This window comes from Parus major, chromosome 5 (genome assembly GCF_001522545.3).
Source record: "Parus major isolate Abel chromosome 5, Parus_major1.1, whole genome shotgun sequence".
Classification (NCBI taxonomy): domain Eukaryota; kingdom Metazoa; phylum Chordata; class Aves; order Passeriformes; family Paridae; genus Parus; species Parus major.
The window spans coordinates 8,040,218-8,053,160 of NC_031774.1; positions in this window are offsets into that span (position 1 = coordinate 8,040,218).

Sequence of the window (12,943 nt, forward strand, 5' to 3'; positions counted from 1 at the left end):
CCCCGCCGCTCCCGGCCCAGCTCGCCGCCGCCTCCCGCCGCTCCCGGCGCTCTCCGCGGCCCCGCATAAATCAGTGCGGCGCCCACAATGCACCGCGCGGGGCGGTGCGGCTGCTCCTGCTCCGCTCCCCGCCGCCGGGGACTCAGGTTCGAGACCCGCTCGGCGCTGGCTGCCTTGTGAGTGATACCGCCGCCGCCCACGCTGCCCGGCCCGAAGGAAAGGACGGGAAAGCCGCAGCGGAGCGCCGGGGCGGGAGGTGTGCTCTCTGAGGACTGGGAATAGGGCGAGGCTGGAGCGGTCCTGTCGTCGCAGCCCGTGCGGGGGCCTGATGTGGCGACAGAGCCCGGCCGGGCGCGGCGCGGGATCGCAGCGCCTCTCCCGGCCCCGGCTGCCTCAGCCCTCTCCCAGCGCTTCGGCGAGCCCAGAGGCTGTGACCTGCTCTGGACACCTCGATTCGAAAGGACATTGAGGGGCTGGAGCGAGTCCAGAGGAGAGAATGGGGCTGGGGAAGGCTCTGAAATACCAGGAGAGGCTGAGGGAGCTGGGGGGCTCTGACTGGAGAAAAGCAGGGGACATTATCACTCTATACAACTCCTTTAGAGGAGGTTGTGGCCAGGTTGGTCTCTTTTCCCAGTCAACAAGTAACAGGACAAGAGGACATAGTCTTCAGCTGATGGGATGTTTAGGATGGACATCAGGAAGAATTTCCTCACAGAAAGGATGATCAGGCATTGGAATGAGATGCTCAGGCAGGTGCTGAGGTCTCTGAGGAAAGACAACATGGCACTCACTGCATGGCCTGGTTGGCACCATGGTGTTTGGTCATAGACTGGACTCAATGACCCCAGAGGTCTTTTCCAACCTAATCCATTCTGTGATTCTGTGAAGTGGAGCCACCAGGTCCCCAGCACAGCAAGGGGCAACTTCACTGACATAGCCTGTTTCTTCTCCACAGGAAACTGGGTTTGGCTACATTAACTATTATAATTTTTCCAATACACCATAGAAATGTTTTTCCACTTGCATTTCTATAGCTTTTACTCTCTTCCTGAGGCCTTCACCATGCTGATGAGTTGAAAGTTGAAGTCTGCAGGCAAAGCTTAGAAAACTCTCCTCTCTTCACATTTGTGTTACCACCCTGAATAAAGTATTTGCATTTTGGAGCCTATTGTTGCTTTTACGGTGGAAAGCTCTAAAAGGCATTGAGGGCCAGTTAGGCAGACAGAGGGAAGTCATGCAAAAAAGTGGCAGTCCCTGCACAGAAGGTTTTGCAGACTGTCTCTGGATTATGTGGATTAATTTGTAAACACATCTCAACACCTAGTACTGGATAGAAAGGATCATGAACGAGTCAATCTTCCTTACCCCACATATGAAATTCTTCACAAGTTTACTACATTTTACTCCTTCCCTTTGGTATCTGAGCCTTTAGAGTGAACTTAAGTCACATTTTTTAAGCATTCCCTGTACAGCCACGAAGTCTAGATTACTTTTTTTTTCCGTCCTGAAGTTTCTAATGTAATCCCATGACTCTGGAAACTGGAACTTTGAGGAAAAAGCCAAATATGATGAGGCACGTTCAAATCACGAGTTCTGCCAAATACTGCTCAGCACAGATTTAACAATGAATATCTGAATAACTGAGGTCTGACTTTTCAATGTAGGAGGAGTAGCAAAAAGACTCCAAAATAAATTGTTATGAATTAACCTCTACATAGGTAAATAGTTTTATTTATAAGCTTTGATCCAGATTTTCAGTGGATGAAGCTCCCAGGGCTTTCAGTGGCTAAGTAGCTCCCAGGGCAGCATCTTCAAAATAACCTGCTTCAGCAAAACCAAAATAAGGCTGGAAAAAAAGTGTATTCATGTAGATCCTAAAATATGGAATAACATTTTCTCAGTCTGGGATGCCTTGGAATGTGTGTTTTTCTTTTGCAACTAAGTTCTGTTTTGTCCTTAAATTGTTAAAAACAAACAAACAAACAAAAGAATATTTGTACCGTGCTATAATTCTGCTTCATTATGAAAGCAAAGAACCTACCACACAATCCTGAATTGAGAATAAATATGGATAAACTCTGTATATTAATTTTCACTTCACCCAGTTTGTTAACAAGGCACAGACACATTCAGATTGCTCAGCTCCTCACATCTGTGGTTGGATTTTCCATCTAAGAGGCAAGAGGTTTTAGCTGCATAGCCTCCTCAGCCTCAAGGAGTTGTCACCTTTATCACCTTCAAATCACTGTGTACACAAGTTTCAGAAGAGGGTGGAAATGCCAGTAGTTAGGCACTTTCTTGAGAAATGGGTTTCAGCCTCAGGTGGGAACAAAGTTCCCATAGCATATAAATGTCTGCTATATGAGAAGGAGGCGCTGGTAAAGAGCCAGGTATTTATTCATACCCAAAAGGATGGCTTAGTCCAGGAGGGAACCTACATCCAGAATATCCTAGCTAATGAATATGCCTCCCACGTGGCATACTGCAAATACCTTCCTTAGGCACCATGCTCTCTGGTGTCACAGAGCATTCTGTGTGAATGCTACACAGAGCCCACACTGGATATAGCAGAGTTTCTGAGGTGCCCCAAAAATACCTGAAAGGCCTGGCTTTAAAGCCAATTGTTACTCCCATGTGCAGTCCACCAAAGCTGGGACCAGATCAGTGGGGAAGGCCAGGACTTGAAGTTCTAGAGAAAAAAGTGAGTGTAAAAACAGATCTTTGCATAATGCTCTGTGCTGCACAAAATACACATGGAACAAGAAAGTCAGAACTCCCAGGCTCTGCAAATACCAAAATATTTCTCAGTCCTATTTACTTTGTAGTACAAGGAAAAGAATTTCCTTCTTTTTCTTCCTCCTGGGCATGTAACCCAGGATATACCATCTGACATGAAGAGCACCAGCACCTCAGATCTTTTTAATTAAATGAGTGTGATGTCTTTTGTAAGTTCAGCAAGAGGTCTGGCTCCCTGTCCACGTCATTTAGCAAGATGTAACACTTGTGGATGTGTCTGGAAAGAGCCCCACATACGTCAGGTGACAGCAAAATAATCAGTCCAGAGACCCAGGTTAAATCTCTCCCCACTCTTTGCACCTCAAAAAACCACACGCTGAATTTAAACAAAGGCTGTTAAAAACAGGGAGGGGGGAAAAAAAAAAAAGTTTCCTTTCCTGTCACATGATAAATTAGATCCTAATGTTTATCCAAGCTCAGCAGAGCAGGCAGCTCTTCCTGGCAGCCGGTGCTCGGGGTGAGGTGTGGGGTCGGGCTGTCGCTGCCCTGCCCGTGGGCTCTGAGGACAAACACCTGCTGCCACCCGGGCCGGGCCGGGCCGGGCCGGGCTGCCCGGTGCAGCTCCCCTGCTGGCCTCCCCCGCCGCTTTCTCTGCCCGCTCAGGCCTTCACGCTTCATTTGGGCCGAAATTTTCTTTGTGAGCTTCAGAGCCACCCCACGCTAGCACGAAACCTCTGCTGAAAATAGTCCAAGATCGCCTACGCAGTTTTTTTCCCCCTCCCGAGTCGAGCTGATGGTACCTTATTTACTCCTTGTCCTTTACAGATGACTTAATGACTTAGCAGCAAAGTGCATTTTGAACACATTTCAGGCATTTCATACTGAAATGAGTAGATGAAAGAACAGGATTTTTGCCAGCAGCACTGATTATCCTTTTTTCAGTAGATAGATGTGACCTGGGCCATTCTGTTGCCATAAAAAATGTCTCCAGAGGTTACTAGACAGAAGAGACACTTTGCCTGAGGGAGAAGGAATGAGAGGGAAGAGGCTGGAAGCTGGCCTGTGGAGAAGAGGACAGAGGTAATTAATGGTTATGCCCATGTATAAAGATAAGTGCACCAGTAAATGTGTCAGCCCTTGGGCAATGGAAACCATGACTTCTACGAACCCCGACATAGACCTTTACATTGACATTTTATTTATATAATGTGGGTCTACATGGATCTATGCCGGATTCAGGCAGGTGTAAATCAAATGGGAATTGGCTGAAGAGGGTTTTTGACCTGGACTTAGGAAGAAAAGTCTCTACAAAGCAATTGAAGACATGGAGAGGACTCCTAAAAGACCTAGGATGAACTTACACAATTTATTTTAGTGGGAATCATACCTATGTCAAGACCATAAATGTTTTTCAAATTTAGCTGTTACTCCTGCAACCAAAACCACATATTCTCACTCAAGTACAAACCTGCTGAACTTGAAAAGACTTTCAGCTTTGTTTCAACTTCAGTTGTGCAATTTGCAGTTCAGAATTACTTGACCTGTTATCTTTTTTGTATGGATTTACAGCAGCAGAAATCCCCTTGAGCTAGAAAGAATTTCTAAAGCCAAGTATCATTTATTTCAATCAGAAATTAAATACACCCCTAATATCCAATTCTAACATAGTACATTCCCTCAGTGTAGACTGATTGCAGCATGTCTTTTGATAGTTTATAGCTATAATGAAAGGTAATGAGCTAAAAGTCCATTCAGTTGCAAGTTCAGGGCAGTAGAGTTGCACATTATGTAGTTAAGCATTTTTAAAAAGATAATATTTTTCGGAAAGGCTATATTCATGTGACATATGAATAAAATTGGAAGAAGGAACTGAAGAACAGAACCAGCTGTGATAATGCAGCTGCTGCCTAACTAGAGCAGGTCTGGATACATTCCACCCGGCTGACCACCTACAGCATGAACCCGTTTACCCTGGGTTGCCTCTGTAATCAGTGGAGTGAGAGAGCCACTCCATGGGAGGAGTGATTCAGACCTTTGGTGTGGTCCATGAATCACCTGCTCCAGGTGCCTGTCTGTTCCCATTGGCTCCAGAGGGAGCCTAGGGCAGCCAGACTCTTGCCATGGGAGCTGTGCTTGGATGTCTAAAGCAGCATGAGATGAATCTGGATGTTGAATATGGGTGGGATCAGTACAGCTTGTTGCTGTTGGAAAGCAAGGGGAATGGATGTGATTGTCCTTAGAAATTAGCAGGGCTGTTCCTGGATTCATTGACATGAATTTAGCAGCCCACAGTTTGTCTGTCTTGGTAATTTTTACTGGTCTGCAATTCAATTAATGTGTTTGCAAGACTGGAGCCTAGAGCTTCAGAGCCATGGCAGCCTCTCAGGGCAGAGAGTCACAGAAACACAGAATGGTTTGGGTCAGAAGGGACCTTAAAGATGATCCAGTTCCAACCCCTGGCCATGGGCAGGGACACCTTCTCCCAAGCTGCTCCAAGCCCTGTCCAGCCTCATCTTGAACACCTCCATGGATGGGGAGTCCATAACCTTTCTGGGCAACCCATGCCAGTGCCTTATCAGCCTCTCAGCACAGAATTTGTTTCTTATATCTAATCTAAACCCACCCTCCTCCAGTTTAAGGCCATTCCCCCTTTTCTCTCTATGCCCTTGCCCAAAGTCCTTCTCCATCTCCCTTGTAGCCCTTCCAGGTACTGCAAGGACTCTAAGGTCTGCACAGACCTTTTTCTTCTCCAGGATGAGCAGTCCCAATTCCCTAAGCCTTTCTTTGTTCCAAAAGAAAAGAATGATGTAATTTTTATTCCAAATCGCCTCTATACAGACAGATTGATCCCAGAGTGAAGTCTACAGACATTGAGCTCCACCTCTCCCCTTCCCTTTCTCCAAGAACAATTGGGTTCTACCTGGATCACTTCAATATTGAGGCTTCAGCTTTTAGAATGTTTTGAGACTTGGTAAGAAAAAAAATAAAAAGATTGTATTATTTTAAGAATGTATTTAGTAAACATTATAAATAGTTCAACTACAGGAAAACAAAAAGGATTTGCATGTGAAGTAACACTTCTTTTCCTGTAAACTAGCGTTTAAAGGAAAAAAAAACATGACTTTTTTTTTTTTTTTTGCTTTGTCTGCTATGCAAAGGCTCCTCCTGTTTTAAGTGGCTTTGGAGTAGGCACTAAGCAAAGTGGACCACAATTTCTATGTACTCAGTGCCATCTACTATTAGTCCTCCATACTGTAGTAAAGTAGATAAAAGCATTTGAAAAATAGAGACCTGAAATAGCATTTAAGTCTATTTTTAATCCTTACCTGACTAGATTTTAAGTGATAATTTACATTTCATTACATGCACATTGCCTGCATGAAATTGTTTGCAGCAATCACCACCTTCATTATTCAGATGCACACTGAATTGAAGCATTAGCCTGTGTGTGTAAAGATAATAATGTTGGGAAGGTATTAGTCCCAAATCATATGTTTGTGACAAGGCTGAAGGATCTTCAGTTTCAAGGTGAACCTAAGGCTCAGATGAAACTGTCTGCCAATAGATATGGTGTATTAAAGTGCTATCAAAGTTCAGTTCCCAATATTATTTCCTGTTCTGACAACTAGCAATTCTGCCTAGACAACCAGGTCATTTCAGACTAAATCTCACCTTTGGCATTTGGAGAAGAAGGCTACTAGGTCAGGATCTGACACAGAAAATGAATATAGGTATAAGCCAGCTAATGGTAACCATTCAGCTCAGACCACCTACCAGCAGCCTAAAGCAGTAGAGTGACATTTAAAAGCAATCAGGGTCAAAAGAAAACCTTCAGGGAAAACAGACAATACTTCAGAAAAAGCAGGTCTACATTTGCCAGAGGAAAAAAACCGAAGACCTTTGGGAACAGTGCTCAAGTTGACTTGAAGTAAATATAAAGAAAAATAATGAAAATATAGAAAATGTGGCTTCTTTTTAAGTAAATTCCATACCCACTTGCTTCTGTATTGCCCTGTCCTTACCCAATATTATCCCTGTGTTTTGAGTGTTCTCATCCTTAGCTTTTGAAGAAAACACTATAACTTTGAGCAAATTCCCTGCAAATCTATAAACCCAGAGCATATAGCACACAGCCTAGGTGAGACATGCTGTGGAGAGGAGATCCTCATGGAGAAGGTAGGATCCTCTCTAATGCCAACAGGAGCAGGATCTGCCTTTGCACTGCCTTGCTCATATGGGTTATTCCTACTGCTAGACTCATGTTGCCCTAAAGTAAGGCAGTTTTAGGATTCCTGTCTGAAATTTTAATTTTAGTGCTGCCATGATATCCTGGTTTTGAGATTAATGTTTTAAGGATGCTTAGGTCCTTATGGAACGATCTGTTATTTTAATAATGAATAAAAACACAATGAAGCCTTGCATCTCTTCTTGGCTGGCAGTGTGTTACTAATCTGGCTCAATTTACCTTCCCTCTACACAGAAATCTCCTCTGTAAAACTTATGGTCAGCTCATACTGCCTCCTCCAGCTGTATTTGTGTGTGCAGCTTGTGCTGCTCAACCCATCCCCATGGGTCACTCTGAGTTCAGGCCCCTTACAGGAATGTCTTATCTGCACCTGAGGTTTCATCCAGTGTTCCTCAGCTGCCATTGAGGTCTCCACTGCCGTGTGCCAGATAACACTCTGAGTCACTCAAGTGTTCCTTTTCCCTTTTTCTGTTTGCCTGAATGTCTTGTTCCTTTGCACAGAGGTATTTACACAGCTTTTGTCAAATTACAATTAATTAAGGCTGGCTGTTGCTAAATAAAAAGTCATTTACTATCTAGCTGCTGAAGGTAAGGTGGCATAGCATGTAACTTGGAAAAAAAAAAAAACCACAAGAGAAAAAGGTATGAAAGGTTGTCCTCTCCCTGCTCTTGGTTAAGATTCATCATTTCTAGGAAGATGGACAGCAGCTGAACAGGTGAACAAACCTTGTCATTGTCTTACACTAATCCTTGAATGAAGTGAGAATAACACACGTAAGATATAAAAGGGAATAACTCAGAAGAAAACAGCACCCCTGATATTGTTCATCTGTGCTGTAACAAGCAGGGAACTGATTTATATCAAAGCTAAATTCCCTGTTCTCCTGAACACAGTTCATATTAAAGACCCTTTGACCACACTGTCTGTTTGCATTGTAATCCACATCTAAAAGAGTCAACAGAAATATTGACTCCTGAGCTGGTACTAGCTTAGGCCTGCTAGTTAAGCTCCCACAACACACATAAGCTTTTGCACAAAGAGCTACAGGAACACTCCTCACCTTTTCCTTTTCTGTAACAATCAATCATGCAGCACTCCAAACAAAGGTCAGGTCCACCCCCAAATGCAAACAAATCTCTTTGTCCCTCAAACAACTTTAAATAACAATACCTAGAACTTCCAGGAACCATTAGCATTTCTTTATGCACACATGGGAAATATTAAGTCTAGCCAAGGTGAGATTAACCTGGCAGTTTCAGTCTGGTGAAGTGCTGCCCTCACCACAAAGGCCATCGAGGAACTTGGCACTAACTTGCTCTTTGTACTTTTTCTGTGAAGCCTAAGGCTGAAGTGGCAGGGACTCACTTGTCTGATGCTGGAATAATTTAGGGCACTGGAAAAAGCACAAGCAGAGTGAGAGAAGGAGTCTTCCTTTTACTTTGTCCATGTACAATTTCTAAATTTTGTCTGTTAGATAATTTCCTCAGTGTCTCCAGCTGCTGCCTGTAAAAGCAGAAGCAACAGGGAAGAGTACAGAAGTGTAATTTCAGCATCATGGATTTTGTATTGGCCCAAAATACTAAACCGAAGGAAAATGCTGAAAATCACAGAAACTGCTCTAGTATAAACAAGGAATTAAGCCAATTCTTGCATTTTAAACCTGTGAGGATAAAACAATGTCTCAAAATCACTCCTGCTCTGGCTGATCCTGGAGATGCAGCAGCTGGCTCTGAATTTGGACTTATTATTAATGAGTTGCCCCAGAAATACCACCTTCGTTTCTCATAGAATTAGGCTGCTCTTGGAGATTGCTGTAGGGATCTATTTCCTTACAAATGCAGTATAGAACATATAAGGGACAGACAGAAGTTGGAGAAGGAGAATTGAGAAATAGCCTGGTCAGGAAAATCTTGTTTTCCTGATTATATCAAATAACTTTACTGAAGGGTGTGTGTGTGTGTGTGTATGCATATGGAAACACACACTGTACACACACAGATATGTGGGTATACGCACACACAATCGTATCAGGATTTGGGAGACACGTAATTTTCATGTCCAATACTTTCTTTCTCTCTTGTAATTAAATGTGCAGTTTCCTTTCACCAAAATAACATGGCACCAGTTTGATTTTAATATATCTTTAAGCCATGTACAAACAATGAGGTTTCTTGCATGAATATTTAACATTTACCTGCCAGATGCCCATGGCAAATAAAGGAATATTCATGCATAAGTGATACAAAAAAAAGTTCTGCTGTACCAGATTTTTGCTGTAAACAGAATCATCAAATTTTATGCCAGCTAAAACAGTGATAATTTAAATTTTTATCTGCCAAATCCAGTCATGCTTTGCTGGATTGGGTTGTTTTATCTTGTCAAAATCATAATGTTTAGTAACAGCAATGGGGATGGTTCCTGACTCCCAGTTTTCTGTGCTCATGGAGATAGCATGTCTCAGTTACAGTCTAAATGCTTCAGAAAAGCCTCTGTATCCAGACACCAGCTAGGTCATAGCAAGGTTTCAGAGTGCACAAAGGAAGGGTTTTTCAGTTCCTAGGGTTCACTTCGGTTGCATGATTGAGAGGCTTTTTTTTTTTGTCTGCCTTTAATAATGCCACCTTTGTAGTACCAAAATACACAGCCAAGAGAAGCTGGCAGCTCCCTTTGGCCTGCAGCTCCCCCATTCCTTCTCTGCATGGGGAAAAAAACCCAATAACCGAAACAGGAAGCTGCTGCTGCTCCTGTGACATCTGACATGGTAATGCTGCAAAACCAGGATACTCCCTGACCTGCTTACAGGTACCGTGGCAATTCCATCTGTGCCCATATTTCCCTAGCTGAGGGTGTTGTAGCCTACTTGAATGCATTAAAAACCACTGGAACAGGCTGTCTGAATAACCAGGGGTGATTTAAGAACTGTTAGAGTACTCTTCAAACCACCAAGAAAATGAGTGTTTGTCCTCCCTCAGGCCTGTGTGTTGGAATTATTCAGCATTTAATGATGAGTTGGGGGATGAATTTGTGGGAAGGAGATAAGGGATGAAAGTAACCTTTTAAAGGAGAAAATGGGACATGCCTATGGGCACTCCAGGTACCCTTTAAATAAAAGAAACTGGGATCTGATTTCTCTATAATTCCTTCTCTAATTTCTCTGAATTAGCCTGTGGGAACTTCTCAGCCCTCACAAAACAAATTGAGCTCCCCACAAGTCAGACCCAAGGAACAGACATCAGACTTGCTGGTGAGACCCCTTCTGGCAGAAGACCTCAAATAGGCTCAAGCCTATTTGGATCACCCATTAGTAAAGAAATCACCTTCAAAGAAGTCAGTTCAACTTAAATTCCATCAAACCTAATAGTAATAAACAATAAACCAGTGAAAATACTAACCTAGGAAATGAACAAACATTGTGTGTGAAGCAAACTCGAGATTTTCAAAGGTGTTGCTTGACATTAAATTTGATTAAGTAGCTGTGTGATGGCATCTTCTCTGAGACTTGGTATAGACACCTCTGTAAACCTTAATTCACAGGAGTCAAGTCTGCCTTTGGCTTTCAAGCTGCAAAATGATCTGGTCCTTTCATACCGCTCAGCATCTTATCCAGTGGAAGTGATTATGGAAGAATCAGGAATTTCTAGAGCTGAGGATTTCCCTCTCTGATGAGGATTTCTGCCTCCATTCCCACTTTAAGGCAAATTAGGTGAAAGGAAGAAAATCATGATCAGGGTACCTTATGCCATGCTCCAGTTGCTTTTAGTTACCCCCGGTGGCTGGAGGAAGCACAGGCATCAGTTCCATATGCTGAGGAGCTCAGGGATTATCTGGAACCTTAGCTAAGCATCTTCATTCCCCAGCATATTTATTTACTGGATGCAGGGTGGAAAAGAAAGGGTCCCATCCACAGAATTACTCTTACAAACAAAGGCCAGGGTGTGGGGGTGCCTCTTGCTCAGGTCTAACATGAAAATAAGGGGCTTAAATTCTTCCTCAGCCATTGAGTCATGTGAGAAAAAGTTCAAAGTCAGTCAGGGCTGGAGATCCTTAACCACAAAATTTCAGGAATTAAGGGGAAAAAATACTGCATGAAGTGAAGTGCCTTGTAAACACAGTCCTCTAAGAGACAGTGCAACATTTAATAGCCCTGGAAATTTGCAGGCCAGATGTGGAATTTGACATTCTGAATTAACTATTCAGACGTAACTTTTTTCACATGAAGTTGGGGTTTTTTTGGAGGTTTTTTTCTTGGTTGTTTTTTATTTTTTTGGTAAAAAGTAGAATATGGTTTACAAAAAATTGTATGAGCGCACTGAATAACTTAATTAGGTGGCATGTAACAGAGCTGCATGCAGCCGTTAGCTACAAATGTGCACTTTGCTGGCTTTAGCTCTAATTAGTTTTTATTCATCTGCATATATATTAGCTGCTTCATGCACAAACATGCAGCGACACGCACAAGCTGGAGCTTTGCCATTCCAGCTGAAAACAGAAATGAAGCACTATGTGCTAAACTGGTGCTGAAGAAAAAAAAAAAATTTCTTAGTATTTAACCCTGCTCTCTCACGTCTTGTTCCAGGGAGAAGTGGAACTGAGGAATTCGCCAAGAAGTTTCATTTCTATTCCTGCCCTCAGATTTTGGGCTCCTGACATGGTCAGACTGGAGAGTGCAGCAAATCCCACAACTAGTGAGAGCTTCTCAACATTGTGCAGCTGGCTGGGATGGCCGGGAGGCAGCGTGCTGCAACCACATGCCCCGTGGACTGCCGTGCACTCGGATTGCCATGGTAACCCTGGCTTTGGGGGGAATTCAGGCTATCCCGGCTTTCCCACGTTAGGGACTTCACAGCCAAGAAGCTGTGAATAAATTCTGCTTACGCTGAGCAGAACATAAATTAAACAATGTGGGATGTGAGGCACAGACCTGCCAGTGCTGCACCCTATTAATTCACATTTTCTCAGCAATTTCTGTTCAAAATTTGGCATTATGCTTGGGAGTGACAGAAAGCACCTCTCAGGAGATGACTGAGAAACAAAGACAAGATTTAGCTCAGTTGTTCACATACTGACATTAATGGCAAGAACGGTTTTATAGTTTCATTTTTATGTCAAATCTTTCTCACACTTTATATGCTCACTGTCTATAAAATCAAGCACCAGGTTTGCATACAAAAACCACCAAGTTTTGTACAGAAATTTAAACTTTGTACATGCCTTTTGCCACAGGTTTTGTGTATGCTTCCAGAATAGCTGCTACAATCCAGACCACAATAAGAACTACTCAGATTAAATTCTGCAAATATTTTTTTTTTTAAGTTAATACTCCTGCTGTGATCAATAGAATTAGCAGAATTAAGAAATGGAGAAGAAAACATCTAAAAAATGGTGAGCATTTTTAATGGCAAGAAGATTGCTTTCTGTAGTTCTCCAAAGCCAGGTTCACCTGTAAATAAAACCCACAGAAACTCCCAGTTGGGTGTTTTTTACATCTCCCATGACAATGGTCCAGTTTTATGTCTGTGTAACTTCACACTGCACCAGCGCCTGCTCTGAAGGGTTGAACATTATGTAGTAAATAAAAAATACTAGTCTGACAGATTTTTGAGGCATTCAGCAAAGATACAAAGTTGACATTAAGCTGCTTTCAGTAGCAAAGGCACTTTTTTATTACATTGTACCAGGGACACCTCAAGACCTCCCTTGGAGCTGTTATTTTTTATAGAGAAGCCACACAAACCCTTCCACTTTGCTAGAACACCCGGTCACTGCGAGAGCTGCCTGGAGTTCTGTGACCTGCCCCAGCACAGCACAAGAAACTGAGAAAAATGAGAGCTCAGCTGCCATCCATACAGGAACTGTACACACTGAGCACTTGGAAAAGGCTTTCAGCATCCAAAACCCATCAAGTCAGAGAAATTACCGAATTCAAACTCATCCAGGATGACCAGCTTCAGGGATTTTAA